Here is a 17,898-nt window from a genome sequence, read left to right as displayed (position 1 = left end):
GAAAGAGTGATGTCCTGGGACCAAATGAACAACATGTTTAGAAGAGGAGGTAATGAATAATTATATGAAAGATCAAGTAAGACACTAACTGGGAATTGACCATTGAATAAAGAAATATGGAAGTCACTGGTGGCCACCAAAAAAGTTGCCTCATTGGTATGTAGTAGATATTAAAGACTAATTGAATGAGTTCAAGAAAATATAAGAATATAAAAATTAGAAAATACGAAGGTAGACAGAAATTTTGAGGTGATTTTCTGTTAGATGAGAAGAGAAATGGGATACTAGTTTTAAGGAAACATAGGTTCAAGGGAGATATATATTCCCTACACAGAAGCTAAAAAAATACTTCACCAAAAGTTATGGTAGTGGTCGTAGTGGTCATGAATCAGCAGAAGGGTCAATATATGATGTAGGACAGAGAATTGTTGGATTGACTTTCCTGAGACAGGTGGAAGTGGACAGGATCCAGTGCATGAGCAGAGGGACTGACATTGCTTGGAATATACACAATACTTCTACGGTAACAGAAGGGGAGGCAAAGTATATGACAACAGATGCAGATGCAGGTAAGTGGAGATATATTAAGACAGTAATTTATGGAATGTGATTGCAACAATGTTCTCAAAGAAATAAGGAAGGAAGGTGTTCAGTTCAGAAGGAAGAATGGGGAGACAATTTTGAAGGTTGGTGGAAAGGGAACATAAAAATAAGAGAGTCCTAGGAGAGTAGGTATATTGAATAACCTAGGGACAAGTAGTAAAGCAGAAACAATAGTCATTAAGTAAAATGAGAACTGTTGGCATCGCAATGTGTTTCTCCAGTAAGTTAAGGTGCCCAAGGGGATGCACAGAGTAGGTGAAGAGTTGAATTTTACTAGCATTTACTTTTAACAGGAGAATAAAATAAAGAAAGAGAGATACAAAGAAGTGAATGTACATGCAGGAGAATCACTAGAATGACAGACCTTTGAATCAAACCTGGATAAAGAAGGAAGTTTTAAAAGTCAGGGAAGAACCCTGAAAAAAAGTGATATATTGAATAGATTATACATATTTAAGTGAACAGAAAAGTGTAGGGTAATTGGACTAGCAGGACTGGCCCTGCAAGATAGGAGGTGTTCTTAAGAAGTAAGTACTTGAAAGTGTGATTGTGGAGGGCAGCTATTACTGGAAGTAAAAATGGGCAGCCTATGCCTTGCATAGGGTACTGAATTAGGATGGAAGAAAAAAATATCTTGAGAAGAGAAAGTTTTTATTTTTTTTAATTATTAAGTTCTAGGGTACATGTGCACAACGTGCAAGTTTGTTACATATGTATATATGTTCCATGTTGGTTTGCTGCACCCATCAACTCATCATTTACATTAGGTATTTCTCCTAATGCTATTCCTCCCCTTGACCCCACCCCCCGACAGGCCCTAGTGTGTGATGTTCCCCTCCCTGTGTCCATGTGTTCTCATTGTTCAACTCCCATTTATGAGTGAGAACATGCTGTGTTTGGTTTTCTCTTCTTGTGTTACTTTGCTGAGAAAGTTGAGAAGAGGGTGTCCGAGTCATGGTATACGTTGCATATTTAACACCAGCCAGAGAATTTTTAACACCCCCTCTTCTATATACCAAAATTATTTTGAGTGATAACCATAAAAATCCATAGAAATGATCAACACATGTACACACAAAATTGCTTAAATTTGTCTTTTATTAAAGTTTCATGTACAGTCATTAACTGTTATAACACTGGAAGAACACAAACAATTCCCAACAATTTCAAACCATGATGAACTTTTTCTCAAAATGAACACATGTAGTCAACTTTAAATGTGTGGGGGCCAACTATATATATATATATATATATATATATATATATATATACATATATATATATATATAGTGGGAGTTCTCTTAATTAGCTTCTGTGTGCATTAAAATGTTTATTAAACATTAAAACTATGTTTAAAGCTAACTATAGATTAAATTTTAAAACTAATAATAAGCACAATTGATTACAATGTAGCCCATTAAAAGATTTTTGAACATTGACATTGCTTAGAAATGCTGCCACATAGTGATAATAACAAGCAGACCAAATTCATTCAGTTTTTTTATTGTTTTAAAATCCTCCAAAGACAATTTTACCTTTATTACCTGTACCTGGGGTAGAATGCTCTTATTACTCTACTCTTAGTGTATCCAGGAAATTGGATATCTTGAAGATATCAAAATCACTCAAAGAGAAGATTAGTGGTGGAGAAAATTACAGTAGCTGGGTTTACAATCTAAAATGGAGGGTGAGTTACCCAAGTATTCCCAGAAATACCTGCAACAAGGATAGTAATTAGTGGTATAAGGTCATGGCACAAGCTTTTCCTATGCTGTATGTTTTAAAAGAGAATGTGTTGCCATATATGAACATGGCAATGAAAAGAAAGATGTACTGTTGCTGTATTCAAGGATGAGTGATACAGGAGAGAAAGTCATTGCCCCTTGAGAGGACTGCATAGAAGGTGGTATCATCACAATGCATCTAGCATCCAGCCTTCCCAGATGTACAGGATGGTGCATCTCCATTTATCTAGGCAGAATAAAAAAGTATAATATGAGATAGATGGTAAATATCTCACTAAACACTGTCACCTTTATCTTCCCCTACATGTAGTTTTTAAATATTCCCATCCAAAATAAGATGTGAGTTGTGTTTGTATATGCATATGTGTTCATGATGTTGGCGGTGGGGTGTGTGGGCAGCGATTTCTAAGATTTATGAGGAGCCATAATGTACTGGTAACTTTCCATTCTCCATCAAGTGATACATGCCTAACATTGTTTTATTCAAGAAACAAAATACAGCCAAAATATTGAGGGTTTTTCACCCCAAGTAGCATACTTCCCACTGCCTCTCTAAATGTAATACAGATCATCCAGAATCCACAAAATGCCTTGATTTCTCTGCAGGCAGTCTTGCTTCAGTTGCTTCCTGGGGCAGTAAAGTTTCACACCACCTTATTATCAGATACACATATAGACGTATAGGGAGAGATGGCAAATAAATTCCTCTCCTTGGACTATCAAAGTTAAATTTTACAAAGTTGAGGAGCAAGATGACAGAATATAAAGCTCCACTGATTGTCCCCCAGCAAGGACATCAAGTTAACAACTATCTACACAGAAAAAAAAAAAAATCACCTTTATAAGAACCAAAAATTAGCTGAGAACCCATAGCACCTTGTTTTAAATTCATATCACTGAAAGAGACCCTGTAGAGGTAAAAAAAAAAAAAAAAAAAATCCCGAATCACTGAACACCACCCCTTCCCTCACCCCCAGGAGCAGAAGCATGGTGTAGAGGGCATCTCTGAGCCCTGGGGGAAGGGAGAATACAGCAATTCAGCACTGAGCTGAACTCAGTGCTGCTTTGTTAGAGCAGAAGGGGAAACCAGACCAAACCCAGCTGACACCTGTCCACAGAGGGAGCATTTAAACCAGCCCTAGCCAGAGGGGAATCTCAGCAGACTGAACTTGAATGTCTGCAAACATTGCCACCAAGGGTCAAGTGCTCTCAGTTTCTAAATAAGCTTAAAAGGATATCTAGGCTGGGTGTGGCTGCTAACCCTTGTAATCCCAACACCTTGGGAGGTCAAGGTGGGCGGATCACCTGAGGTCAGAAGTTCGAGACCAGCCTGGCCAACATGGTGAAACACACTGGGGCTTGTTGTGGGGTGGGGGGAGGGGGGAGGGATAGCATTAGGAGATATACCTAATGTAAAAGACAAGTTAATGGGTGCAGCACACCAGCATGGCACATGTATACCTATGTAACAAACCTGCACGTTGTGCACATGTACCCTAGAACTTAAAGTATAATAAAAAAAAATTTTTTTAAGTTGAGGGATGTTATTAATGCCAGACCTATCCTCCAAGAAATGCTAAAGGGAGTACTTCAATTAGAAAGAAGAGGAAATTAATGAGCAATTAATACCACCTGAAGGTAAAATACTTACAGGTAATAGTAAATACACAGAAAAACACATAATATTATAACACTGTAACTGTGGTGTGTAAACTATTTTTATCCTAAGTGGAAAGAATAAATGATGAATTTATCAGAAATAATAACTACAACCACTTTCGAAGACATAGTACAAAAAGATGCAAATAGAAACAATAGAAAGTTAAAAAAGCAGAAGATGAAGTTAAGGCAAGTTTTTATTTATTTTTGCTTGATTGTTTGCTGGTTTATGCTTATAGCATTAAGTTGTTATCAGGTTAAAATAAAGAGTTATAAGAGAGTATTTCCAAGCCTCATGGTAACCGGAAGTCAAAAAAACGTACAATGGATACACAAAAAATAAAAAGCGAGAAAGTAAATTATATCACCAGAGAAAATCATTTTCATTAGAGGAAGACAAGAATGAAAGAAAGAAGGAGAGAAGACCACAAATCAACCAGAAAGCAAACAACAAAATGCCAGGAGTAGGCTTGTACTTACCAACAATAACAGTGAATGAATGAAAAAACAAGACCCAATGATCTTGTTTTTTCACTATAACACACCTCACTATAAAGACACACAGAAACTGAAAATAAAGGAATAGAAAAAGATATTCTATGCCAATGGAAACCAAAAACTAGCAGAAGTTGCTGCAATTATTTTTGACAAAATAAATTTTAAGACAAAAACTATAAGAAGAGACAAAGAAGGTCACTATATAATGATAAAGGGGTTAATTCAGCAATAGGATATAACATGTTTAAATTTATACACACCTAACATTGGAGTACCCAGATATATGAAGAAAATATTATTAGAACTAAAGAGATAGACTCCAATACAATAATAACTGGAGACATCAACACCTCACTTTCAGCATTGGACAGATATTCCAGACAGAAAATTAACAAAGAAATATCAGACTTAATCTGAAATGTGGACCAAATGGATCTGAGATATTTGCAGAATATCTCACCCAAGAGCAGTAGAATGCACATTCTTTTCTTCAGCACATGTTATTCTCAAGGATAGGTTATATGTTAGGTCAAAAAACAACTCTTAAAAGATTCAAAAAATTGAAATAATATCAAGATCTTCTCTGACCACAATAGGATTAAACTAGAAATTAATAACAAGAGAAATTTAGGAAACCATACAAATAAATGGAAATTAAACAATGAGCTCCTGAATGACCAGTGGATCAATAAAGAAATTAAGAGGGAAATTGAAAAACTTTGTTGAAACAAAGACAGAAACAAAAGATAATGAAACCTGTGGGATACAGTAAAAACAATACTAAAAGAGAAGTTTTTAGTTAGAGGTATGTACATAAAAAAAGAGGAAAAACTGCAAATGAACAATCTAACAATGCATCCTAAAGTACTAGAAAAGAAAGAGCATTCCAAACACAAAATTAGTAGAAGAAAAGAAATAATGAAGATCACAGCAGAAATAAAGGAAATTGAATAAAACGATACAAAAAAATCAACAAAAGAAAAAGTTGATTTTTTCCAAAAGTTAAACAAAATTGAGAAACCTTAAGCCAGACTAAGAAAATAAAGAAAATCCAAATAATTAAAATAAGAAATTAAAAGGAGAGATTACAACTGATACTGTAGAAATTTAAGGGATCATTAGTGACTACTATGAGCAACTACATGCCAACAAATTGGAAAATCTGGAAGAAATGGACAAATTTCTAGATACATACAACCTGCCAAGATTGAACCAGGAAGAAATCCAAAACCTGAGCAGACCAATAACGAATAATGAGACTGAAGCCCAGTATAGAAAATCTTGGGACCTGATGGCTTCACTGTTGAATCCTACCAAACATTTAAAGGAGAACAAATAATCCTGTGCAAATTGTTCTGAAAAAATAGAGAAGGAAACACTTCCAAACTCATTCTACAAGGTCAATATTACCCTGATATCAAAACCAGACAAAGACACATTAAAACAAAACAAAACAAAACAAAAAGGCAAAACAAACAAAAAACTACAGGCCACTGTCTCTGGTGAATATTGATGCAAATGTTCTCAACAAAATACTAGCAAATCAAATTCAGCAATACATTAGAAAGTCATGACTGACTGTGATTTATCTCTGGGATGTAAGGATGGTTCAACATATGCAAACCAATCAATGTGATATACCATATCAACAGAATGAAAGATAGAAACCATATGATCATTTCAATTGATTCTGAAAAGCATTTGAAAAATTCAGCATCTGTTTATGATAAAAATTCTGAAATCTGGGGCTAGAAGGAACATACTTCAACATGGTAAAAGCATATATAAGAAATTCACAGTTAATATCCTACTGAATGAGGAAAAACTGAGAGACTTTCCCCTAAGATCTGGAGCATGACAAGGATACCCACTGTCATAAGGGTGACCCCTTATTACTAACCATAGTGCTGGATTTCATATCCAGAGCAATCAGACAAGAGAAAAAAGTAAAGGGCATTGAAATTGGAAAGGAAGAAGTCAGATTATCTTTTTTTTTATTATTATACTTTAAGTTTTAGGGTACATGGGCACATGGTGCAGGTTACATAGATTATCTTTGTTTGAAGTTGACATAATCCTAGGTTTGGAAAATACTAAAGACTCCACAAGAAAAAATTTACAACTGAAAAACAAATCAATTTAAGTTGCAGGTACAAAATAAACACACAAAAATCAATAGGATTTTTATATGCCAACAGTAAACAATGTGAAAAAAAATTTTTAAAGTAATTCCATTTACAATAATCACCCATAAAATTAAATACCTACGATTAACTAAAGAAGTAAAATATCTCTATGATAAAAATTATTGGCCAGGCATGGTGGCTCACGCCTGTAATCCCAGCACTTTGGGATGCTTAGGCAGGCAGATCATGAGGTCATGAGTTCGAGACCAGCCTGGCCAACATAGTGAAACCCGCTCTCTACTAAAAATATAAAAATCCCTGAAGTCCCAGCTACTCAGGAGGCTGAAGCAGGAGTATCTCTTGAATCCGGTAGGCAGAGGTTGCAGTGAGCCGAGATCATGCAACTGCACTCCAGCTTGGGTGACAAAGGACGACTTCATCTCAAAGAAAAACACAAAAAACTATGATACACTGATTAAAAAAATCAAAGAGGACATCAAAAAATGGAAAAATATTCTATGTTCATGAATTGGAGGAATAAATATTACTAAACTCCCCAACACAATCCACAGATTAAATGCAATCACTACCAACCTATCAATGACATTCTTCATAGAAATAAAAAAAAATTCTAAAATTCATATGGAACCACAAAATACCCAGAATAGCCAAAGCCATCCTAAACAAAAAGAACATAACTGAATGAATCACATTGTGTCTGGAATGGGTTCCTTCCGGTGGGTTTCTTGGTCTCTCTGACTTCAAGAATGAAGCCGTGGACCCAAGCTGTGAGTGTTACAGTTCTTAAAGATGGTGTGTCCGGAGTTTGTTCCTTCAGATGCTCAGATGTATCTAGAGTTTCTTCCTTCTGGTGGGTTTGTGGTCTTGCTGACTTCAGGAGTGAAGCCACAGACCTTTGCAGTGAGTGTTATAGCTCTTAAAGGTGGAGCGTCCCGAGTTGTTTGTTCCACACAGTGCGTTCGTGGTCTCACTGACTTCAGGAATGAAGCCACAGACCCCTGTGGTGAGTGTTATAACTCATAAAGGTAATGTGGACGCAAAGAGGAAGCAGCAGCAAGATTTACTATGAAGAGTGAAACAACAAAGCTTCCACAGCATGGAAGGGGCCCAAGCAGCTTGCTGCTGTTGGCTTGGGTGGCCAGCTTTTATTCCCTTATTGGCCCTGCCCACGTCCTGCTGATTGGTCCATTTTACAGAGTGCTGATTGGTCCATTTTACAGAGTGCTGATTGGTGCATTTTTACAGAGTGCTGATTGGTGCATTTACAAACCTTTAGCTAGACACAGAGTGCTGATTGGTGCATTTTTACAGAGTGCTAATTGGTGCATTTACAAACGTTTAGCTAGACACGGAGCACTGATTGGTGTGTTTACAATCCTTTAGCTAGACAGAAAAGTGCTCCAAGTCCCCACCAGACCCAGAAGCCCGTTTTACTAGTGCTGTAGTAAACAAAACAACATGGTGCTGGCATTAAAATAGACACGTAGACAAAGGGAACAGAATAAAAAACCCAGAAACAAACCCACACACATACAGTGAACTTATTTTTGGCCAAGGTGCCAAGAACCTACACTGGGGAAAAGACAGTCTCTTCAATAAATGGTGCTGGGAAAACTAGATATCCATACACAGAAGAATGAAACTAAACCCCTATTTCTCACCACATACAAAAAACAAGTCAAAATGGATTAAAGATTTAAATCCAAGATCTCAAACTATACAACTACTACAGGAAAACTTTGGGGAAAATCTCTGGGACACAGGTCTCGGCAAAAGTTTCTTGAGCAAGCACAAGCACAGGCAATCAAAGAAAAAATGGACATATTGGATGACATCAAGTTAAAGAGCTTCTGCATAGCAAATGATATGATTAAGAAAGTGAAAAGACAACCCACATAATGGGAGAAAACATTTTCAAACTACTCATCTGACCAGGAATTCATAACCAACATATATAAGGAGCTCAAACAACTCTATGGAAAAAAATGTAATAATCTGATCAAAAGATAGACAAAAGATTTGAATTGACATTTCTCAAAAGAAGACCTACAAATGGCAAACAGGCATATGAAAAGGTGCTCAACATCATTGCTCATCAGAGAAATGCAAATCAAAACTACAATGAGGTCATCTCTTCCCAGGTGAAATGGCTTATATCCAAAGGATAGGCAATAACAAGTGTTGGTGAGGATGTGAAGAAAAGGAAACTCTTGTATCACTGTTGGTGGGAATGTGAATTAGTACAATGACGATTGAGAACAGTTTGGAGATTCCTCAGAAAACCAAAAATTGAGCTACCATATGTTTTAACAATCCTATCACTGAGTATATACCCAAAAGAAAAAAAATCACTATATCAGAGAAATGTGTGCACTCCCTGCACTCCTTTGTTTGTTGCAGCATTGTTCACAATAGCAAATATTTGAAAGCAACCTAAGTGTCCATCGACAGATGAATGGATAAAGAAAATGTGGTACATATACACAAATGAGTATTATTTAGCCATAACAAATGAGATCTTGTCATTTACAACAACATGGATGGAAATGAGGATCATTATTTTGAGTTAAATAAACCAGGCCCAGAAAGACAAACATTGCATTTTCTCACTTATTTGTGGGATCTAGAAATGAAAACAATTGAACTCACGGACATAGAGAGTATAAGGACTTTTACCAGAGGCTGGTAAGTGTAGTGGGGGGTTGTGGGGGAGGTGGGCTTGTTAATGGGTACAAAACAAAATGGTTAGAAAGAATGAATAAGGCCTACTATTTCATAGCACAACAGGGTGACTATAGTTAATAATAACTAAATTGTACGTTTTATAATAATTTAAAGAGTATAATTGAATTGTTTGCAACTCAAACGATAAGTGCTTGAGGGGATGAATACCCCATTCTTCATAATGTGTTTACTTCACACTGAGTGCCTGTATCAAAACATCTCATATATCCAATAAATATATACAGCTATGTACCCACAGAAATTTTTAAAAATCAGAAAAGTCTTACAAAGTTGAATTTTACCATATGTAAAATTCTATGTTGAATGTTTCAAATTGATGATGTCCTGTCTTCCTTACAACAATCCTTCAAGAAATAAATAATTGTTATTCTCAATTTACAAAGAAGAAGGTAAACTTTGGAGATGTAACAGAAACTACCCAAGTTCACAGAGCTGGCCAAGTGATGGAACTAGTATTCATTTTTTTCCTTAACTTTTATTTTAGGTACAGAGGGTACATGTGAAGTTTTGTTATGTGCGTGTATTTCACTCAGGTAGTGAGCATAGTACCAAATAGGTAGTTTTTAACCCATACTTTCCTCCTTTCCTCCCCATTCTAGTACTTTGCCATGCCTATTGTTCCCATGTTTATGTTCATGGGTGCTCAATGTTTAGCCCCCACTTATAAGACAGAAGATGTGGTATTTGGTTTTCTGTTCCTGCTTTAATTCACTTAAGATTATGGCCTCCAACTCCAGCCATGTTGCTGCAAAAGATGTGATTTCTTTCTTTTTATGGCTAGGTAGTATTCCACGGTGTGTATGCGCCACATTTTCTTCATGCAATCCACCTTTGATGAGCGCCTGGGATGATTCCATGTCTTTGCTATTGTAAATGGCACAACAATGAACATACCAGTGCATGTGGTTTTTTTTGGTATAATGTATAATAATTTGTTTTCCTTTGGGTATATGTGTATGTATATATATATATATATATATATAGAGAGAGAGAGAGAGAGAGAGAGAGAGAGAGAGAGAGGATTGCTGGGTCAGGTGGTATCTCTATTGTAAATTTTTTGAGAAATCTCCAAAGTTCTTTCCACAGTAACGAAATGAATTTACATTCTCACCAACGGTGTATAAGTGTTTCCTTTTCTCTGCAGCCTTACCAGCATCTCTTGTGTTTTGACTTTTAAATAGCCATTTTAACGAGTGTGACATGATGTCTCATTGTGGGACTTTTGTTTGCATTTCTCTTATGATTAGTGATGGTGAGCATTTTTTTCATATATTTGGTGGCTGCCTGTATATCCTCTTTTGAGAAGTGTCTGTTTATGTCCTTTGTCCATTTTTAATGGGGTTATTTGTGTTTTGCTTGTTGATTTAAGTTCCTTGTAGATTCTAAATATTGACTTTTTTCAGATGCAGAGTTTGTGAATATTGTCTCCCATTTTTTACATTGTCTGTTTACTCTGTCAATAGTTTCTTTTGCTGTGCGGAAGCCCTTTACTTTAATTAATTCTCACTTGTCAATTTTTTTGTTGTTGCAATTGCTTTTGGGGACTTAGACAAAAATTCTTTTCAAGGGCAATGTCAAGAAAGGTATTTCCTAGGTTTTTGTAGGATTTTCATAGTTTGAGGTCTTATAGTTAAATATTTAATCCTCCTTGAGTTAATTTTTTATATGGTAAAAGCTAAGGGTGCACTTTTATTCTTCTGCACATGGCTAACCAGTTATTCCAGCACTGTTTAGTAAATACGGAGTTTTTTCCCCCATTGCTTGTTTTTGTTGGCCTTGTCAAAGATCAGATGCTGGTAGGTGTGAGTCTTTATTTCTGGGTTTTCTATTCTGTTCCATTGGTCTATGTGTCTGCTTTTGGACCAGTACTATGTGGTTTTGGATACTATAGCCTTATAGTATGTTTGGAGGTCAGGTAGTGTGATGCCTGTGGCTTTGTTTTCTTTGCTTAAAATTGCTTTGACTCTTTAGGCTATGTTTTGGTTTTGACATATGCTAATCAATAAATGTGACTCACCACATAAACATAATTAAAAACAAAAACCACATGATCATCTCAATGGATGCAGAAAAAGCTTTTGATAAAATTCAATATCCTTTCATGATAAAATCCCTCAACAAACTAGGCATCAAAGGAACATATTTCAAAATAATAAGAGTCACCCATGAAAAACCCACAGCCAACATCATGCTAAATGGGCAAAACCTGAAGCTTTCCCCTTGAGAACTGGAACAAGAAAAAATGTCCACTCTCATCATCCTATTAAACATAGTACAGGAAGTCCTAGCCAGAGCAATCAGGCAAGAGAAAGAAATAAAAGGCATCCAAATAGGAAAAAGAAGAACCCAAAGTATATCTCTTTATTGATAACATGATTGTATACCTAGAAAACCCTAATGAGGCCGGGAGCGGTGGCTCCTGCCTGTAATCCCAGCACTTGGGAGAAGGGGTGGCAACAAAAGCCAAAATTGACCAAGGGGTTCTAATTAAACTAAAGAACTTCTGCACAGCCAAATAAACTATCATCAGAGTGAAGAGGCAACCTACAGAATGGGAGAAAATTTTTGCAATCTATCCATCTGACAAAGGGCTAATATCCAGATTCTACAAAGAACTTAAACAAATTTACAAGAAAACAACAAACAACCCCATCGAAAAGTGGGCAAAGGATATGAACAGACACTTCTCAAAAGAAGACATTTATGCAGCCAACAGACATATGAAAAAAGCTCATCATCACTGGTCATTAGAGAAGTGCCACAATGAGATATCATCTCATGCCAGTTAGGATGGTGATCATTAAAAAGTTAGGACACAACAGATGCTAGAGAGGATATGGAGAAATAGGGACACTTTTATACTGTTGGTGGGAGTGTAAACTAGTTCAGCCACTGTGGAAGACAGTTTGGCAATTCCTCAAGGATCTAGAACTAGAAATACCATTTGACCCAGCAATTCCATTACTGGGTATATACCCAAAAGATTATAAATCATGCTATTATAAAGACACATCCACATGTATGTTTATTGTGGCACTATTCACAATAGCAAAGACTTAGAACCAACCCAAATATCCATCAATAATAGACTGGATAAAGAAAAGGTGGCACATATACACCATGGAATACTATGCAGCCATAAAAAGGGATGAGTTCATGTCCTCTGCAGGGACAAGGATGAAGGTGGAAACCACCATTCTCAGCAAACTATCACAAGAAGAGAAAACCAAGCACCACATGTTCTCACCCATAAGTAGGAGTTGAACAATGAGAACAAATGGACATAGGGAGGGGGACATCACACACCAGGGCCTGTCAGGGGGTGGAGGGCTAGGGGAGGGATAACATTAGGAAAAATACCTAATGTAGGTGACGGGTTGATGGGTGCAGCACACCACCATGGCGAGTGTATACCTATGTAACAAACCTGCATGTTCTGCACAAGTATTCCAGAAATTAAAGTATAATAATAATAATAATAATAATAATAATAAAGAATCAGTAGCCTTTCTATACACCAATAATGTTCAGGCTGAGAGTCAGATCAAGAACACAATCACATTTACAACAGCCACAAAGAAAATGAAATACCTAGAAATACAGCTAAGATGATGAAAGATCTCTGCAAGGAGAATGACAAAACACTGCTGAAATAAATCAGAGATGAAAAAAATAAATGGAAAAACATCTCATGCTCATGGATTGGAAGAATCAATATTGTTATAATGGCCACACTGCCCAAAGCAATTTACAGATTGAATGTTATTCCTGTCAAACTACCAACATCATTCTTCACAGAATTTTTTTAAAAACTGTTCTGTAATTCATACAAAACTGCCATTCAAACTTGCATTATTTCACCTTAATAAGCAAACTAAAAGTATAATTACACATTAGCTTTTATTATTACTAAATATTAAATATTGAGTTCTACAATGGCACACTTTCGAGTATCTGCAAAATGCTCCATTCTGAAAAGAAAGTGCCCCCACCTTTGGCCATGAGAAAGTCAGCTAGTTACTGCAGTCCTTGCTTTAATAAACCAACACTGACAATAACAAAAAGACAAATAAAGATGTAATCAAGATTCTTTCTTAGATCTCACTATCAAAATAGTAGAAATATGTTTCTTAATGTTCTATAACTTCAAGATATATCACTTAGAATATTGGGGGAAAATACTTATTTGCTATTCCATATTTAAAGTAATGTGAGTCTTGTATATTTTTTTCCTACAAGACTTAGGTCTTGTACTGACCCTGATAAAATGGTCATGTTCTCACTCTTCATCCAGGAATTGGCAGTAACAAATAAGCTATATTATATAAAATTTAATTTTATTAATAACATCTGGCTGAAAAAAAAACAAATTCCAATCACATTAGTGAAATAAAGCAATTAAAGTGGCTGAAACTGTGTTCTCATTTTTTTCCAAGTCATTATAAAAAATTATTGTACTTTTCATTTTATTAACTTTACTGCAATGCATAACTGATTGATGCGTATGATTTTGTCTCCCATCATACACTATAAGTATTTAGGGTACAGGCCATTTAAAATTCTACATTTTTTTCACATTTAAATAAAGCCTTAATGCAGTGCTTCATGAATAATAGCTGTTACGTAGTTGCTTAATGATATTCTAAAACTTTTGCCAAACACTAATTTGCCACATTATGGTTCTAACATAATCTTAATTTTATGTGGTAGTGTAAGAGTTAAAAAAAATAATGGATACTACTCAACTTACGATGGCATTATATCCCAAGAAACTCATGATAAAAAATGTATTGAATACAACTAACCTATCAAACATCATAGCTTAGCTTAACATAATTTAAATGTGCTCAGAACATTTAGATTAGCCTACAGTTGGGCAAAATCATCTAACCCAAAGCCTATTTTATAATAAGCTATTGAATATTTCAGGTAATTAATTGAATACTTTATGGATTGAAAAACTGAATGGTTGTATAGACACTTGAAGTACTACTGAATGCGTATATCTTTTGCATTCACACATGGTTAAATTGAAAATCGTAGCCATCATAAATCAGGGACTGTCTGTATATTAATATCCATACATATAAATACAGAATGTATTTAAGAGTATAATGTAGAATATCTTATGTTCCAGATTCACATTTTCTAATGGCTCACAAGCCAGGCCCTGATCTGGAATTGGGAGTTACAGCTGTCATTATAACATTCAATTATGCCAGCTGTAGTGGCTACCACCTGTAATCCCAGCACTTTGGGAGGCTGAGGTGGGAAGATGGCTTGAGGCCAGGAGTTCAAGATCAACCTGAGCGACATAGGGAGACCCTGTCTGTACAAATAATAATAATAATAATAATAATAATAATAATAATAATAATTAGTGGGGTATTGGTGGCACATACCCATAGTCCCAGCAACTCAGAGACTGAGGTGGGAGGATTGCTTGAGCCCGGGACGTTGAAGCTGTACTTAGCCATGACAAAGCCACTGCACCCCAGTCTGGGAAAAAGAGCAAGACCCTCTCTAAAAAATAAAATAAAACAATCAATGGACTTCTCTTACTGACCTTGCGTTCAATAGAAAATGGTAAGTGCCAGGAAAAAAAAAAGTATTAATACAGACAAGGATAGAGGGTGACTGGAAGGTGACAGAAGGAAGACTTCACATTTTGATTCTGTCATCATGGAAATCTTCATTGATGAGTTGTGGAGGCCTCCAGTCTGAAGGTACTATAAGTATCATATATATGTAGCAAAGCTAGGGGCTACTTGGGATAAACCTAGGTTCTGTGAGCCTGAGGCTTTACCTTTGTTATTTTTAAAGTGAAGAATGCCAGTTGAAACAAAGTTAGCTATAAATGAGTAGTTCTTTGAAATGAGAAAATAAATTACAATAAATTAGAAATATAAAATAGCTGATAAATAACACAAACACTATAAAATTCAAGAAATCCATAATATGTCATTAAATAAATAGCTGTATGACACTCTTTGTGTTATTTTGTTCCACAATTTTTAATTGCATGCTCTTGAACCCTTCCCATATGGTCATGATTTTCTAAAGAGAGAACGGAAAAATTATTAATTCTTCCCTCTAGCATAACTGCTCATGGTTGTTTTTCTTTATTGATGGATTAGAAAAGTTTGTTTCACTCTATTGTAAATATCATATGAAGTTTTAGGATTATTGTCACATGTTTGAGACCTTCTATCAAGTTCTTTACATGTACAAGCTATAACACTTCACAGCATTTTAATCATTTTTGTAGAGTAACTGATTTTAAAAGCTCTTTGAACTGACTACGATAATTAATCATTTTTTCATAGATGTGTACTTACTATAGTGCTATATTATCAGCTTCATGTTGTCTTTGTTAATATCAGTATTTCATGTCAAATCAGCAGAAAATTTTATTTTTTCTATATTCTGCTCAAACTATTATCTCATCTTAGATAACTGGATTATCAAACAACTAAGGATTGTATTCATTACTTCTTTTCAAAATGTGTCAATTTCTTTCAGTTAATTACTGCTGTGATAGGATATGATTTTTTAATTTTTCATTTTGCTCCTTGATATCAAACTAATTGTAATTGATTTCTTTAGTCATCCCTATCATTTTTCTTTCAGAGACTGCAAAATTGTGTCTTAATATTTCTTAGTTCTATTATAATGAATTTGAACAAGATGCAAAAGTACTTTATATACATCAAATCAGAGATCTATAATTTCACACTTATTTTGGTGAAATATTTCAAAACCATCTTTTGATTGTATTTAAAGCATTTTGATTTTGTTTAAGTTTTGTTTCAATTTATTTGTATTGAGTTTGTGAACTATTATTATTCTTGTGTTGCAAAGCTTGACTGGCATAATTGTCCCCCCAACCCCTCTACCGCCGCCCCCGTACGTATGTATTCATAGTTACTTCTATGCGTAGTCGGGTTATTAGCGGTTCCAAAATAAAAAAGTCTTCCAAGAACCTTCCTATTGGAGACCACATTGACATTGCTGGCATTTTTAATGATTGTAAAGAAAAAGGGTTTCTCTTAGTACTTTGGGAGGCCGAGATTGGCTTATTGCTTGAGCTCAGGAGTTCAAGACCAGCCTGGGCAACATGGTAAAACCTCATCTCTACTAAAATACAAAAAAAAAAAAAAATCACCCAGGCATGGTGGCAGGCACCTGCAATCCCAGCTACGCAGGAGGCTGAGGCATGAGAATTGCTTGAACCCAGGAGGCGGAGATTGCAGTGAGCCGAGACCGTGCCACTGCACTCCAGCCTGGATAAAGTGAAACTCTGCCAAAAAAAAAAAAAAAAGGAAGAAAAAAGAAAAAATATGTCCTGAGTTCTCCATTGTCATCTGGCAGGAGCAAATATGTAAAAGGATAAGGTAATGTGAAAAAAGGTCCTAACCAATTGTAGTTAAAGTATCTTCCTTTTTGTCAGGTGGATGTATTTTCAGGGCACCACCCAGGGTTTCAGAAAGGGCCTGTGCAAGCGAGGGGCTCTGAAACTTTAGCTTCATTAGCTGTCTGGTGCAATACTTGACACCAGCGAAATTAGAGCTGAATGAGAGTGTAAAGATGGATTTGGAGAAAGAGCCAGAAGGGTTCTGTAACCTGCTAAGGATTATGAATTTGTCACAAAGGTAGCCAGTGGAGGTTCAGGCAAGGGGAGCAACCTTATCTGATTTATTTATAAACAGAATTGCTTTGGCTACTGATTGAAAAATAGACTTTAAGAAATAAGGGGGGAATCTTGGAGAGCAGTTAGGAAGCTGTTGCAGTAGTTCGGGTGTGAGATATTTGGCTTAAAGTATCATCAGTAATAGTGGTAGTGGTAAAAAAGTGCCTACATTGGTGCAATATTGTGAAGGTAGAGCTTATTGATAGATTTATTAGTGATGCCAAAGAAAGAAGAAAGTCAAGCAGGATATCAACACCTTTGGTGAGAGTAAATGGGCGTGCCATTCTCAAGATTACTAAGACTGAGAAGTTCTGACTTTGGAAAGAATAAATATTTTGGTTTTGGCCATGTGATTTTGGGATGCCTATTGAATAAATGAAGGAGGGTTTGAACATGTGGTTGGATACATGAATTTGGAGTTTAGCAGATAATTCAGGGCTATATAGACAGAATTAGATGTCATCAGCTATGTCAAAGCTTCAGAAATTGGTTATGTAACTAAAGCATGGATATAGATGGAGAAGAGAAGATATATAAAGCCTAATCCTGGAACATACCAATAGGTTGGTATCAGGAAGCTGAAGAAATGCAAGAAGGCCAGGGAGTCCAAAAGCCAAGAGAAGAAAATGTTTCAAATGCATTTGACCGACCATACATGGCTGGGTTCATGGACATGCCACTTGTGCTGCCACACGAGGCATATGCTCAGAAGAATCCTATGCTTGGTTTAATACTCTGCTGTCACCATCATGAAATACCTAATAATTTTAATTTTGAACTAGTGTTTCATAGATGAAGTACAGTGGGAGAA

This window comes from Pan troglodytes, chromosome 1 (genome assembly GCF_028858775.2).
Source record: "Pan troglodytes isolate AG18354 chromosome 1, NHGRI_mPanTro3-v2.0_pri, whole genome shotgun sequence".
NCBI lineage: Eukaryota > Metazoa > Chordata > Mammalia > Primates > Hominidae > Pan > Pan troglodytes.
Note: the sequence above shows the minus strand (reverse complement) of the source record.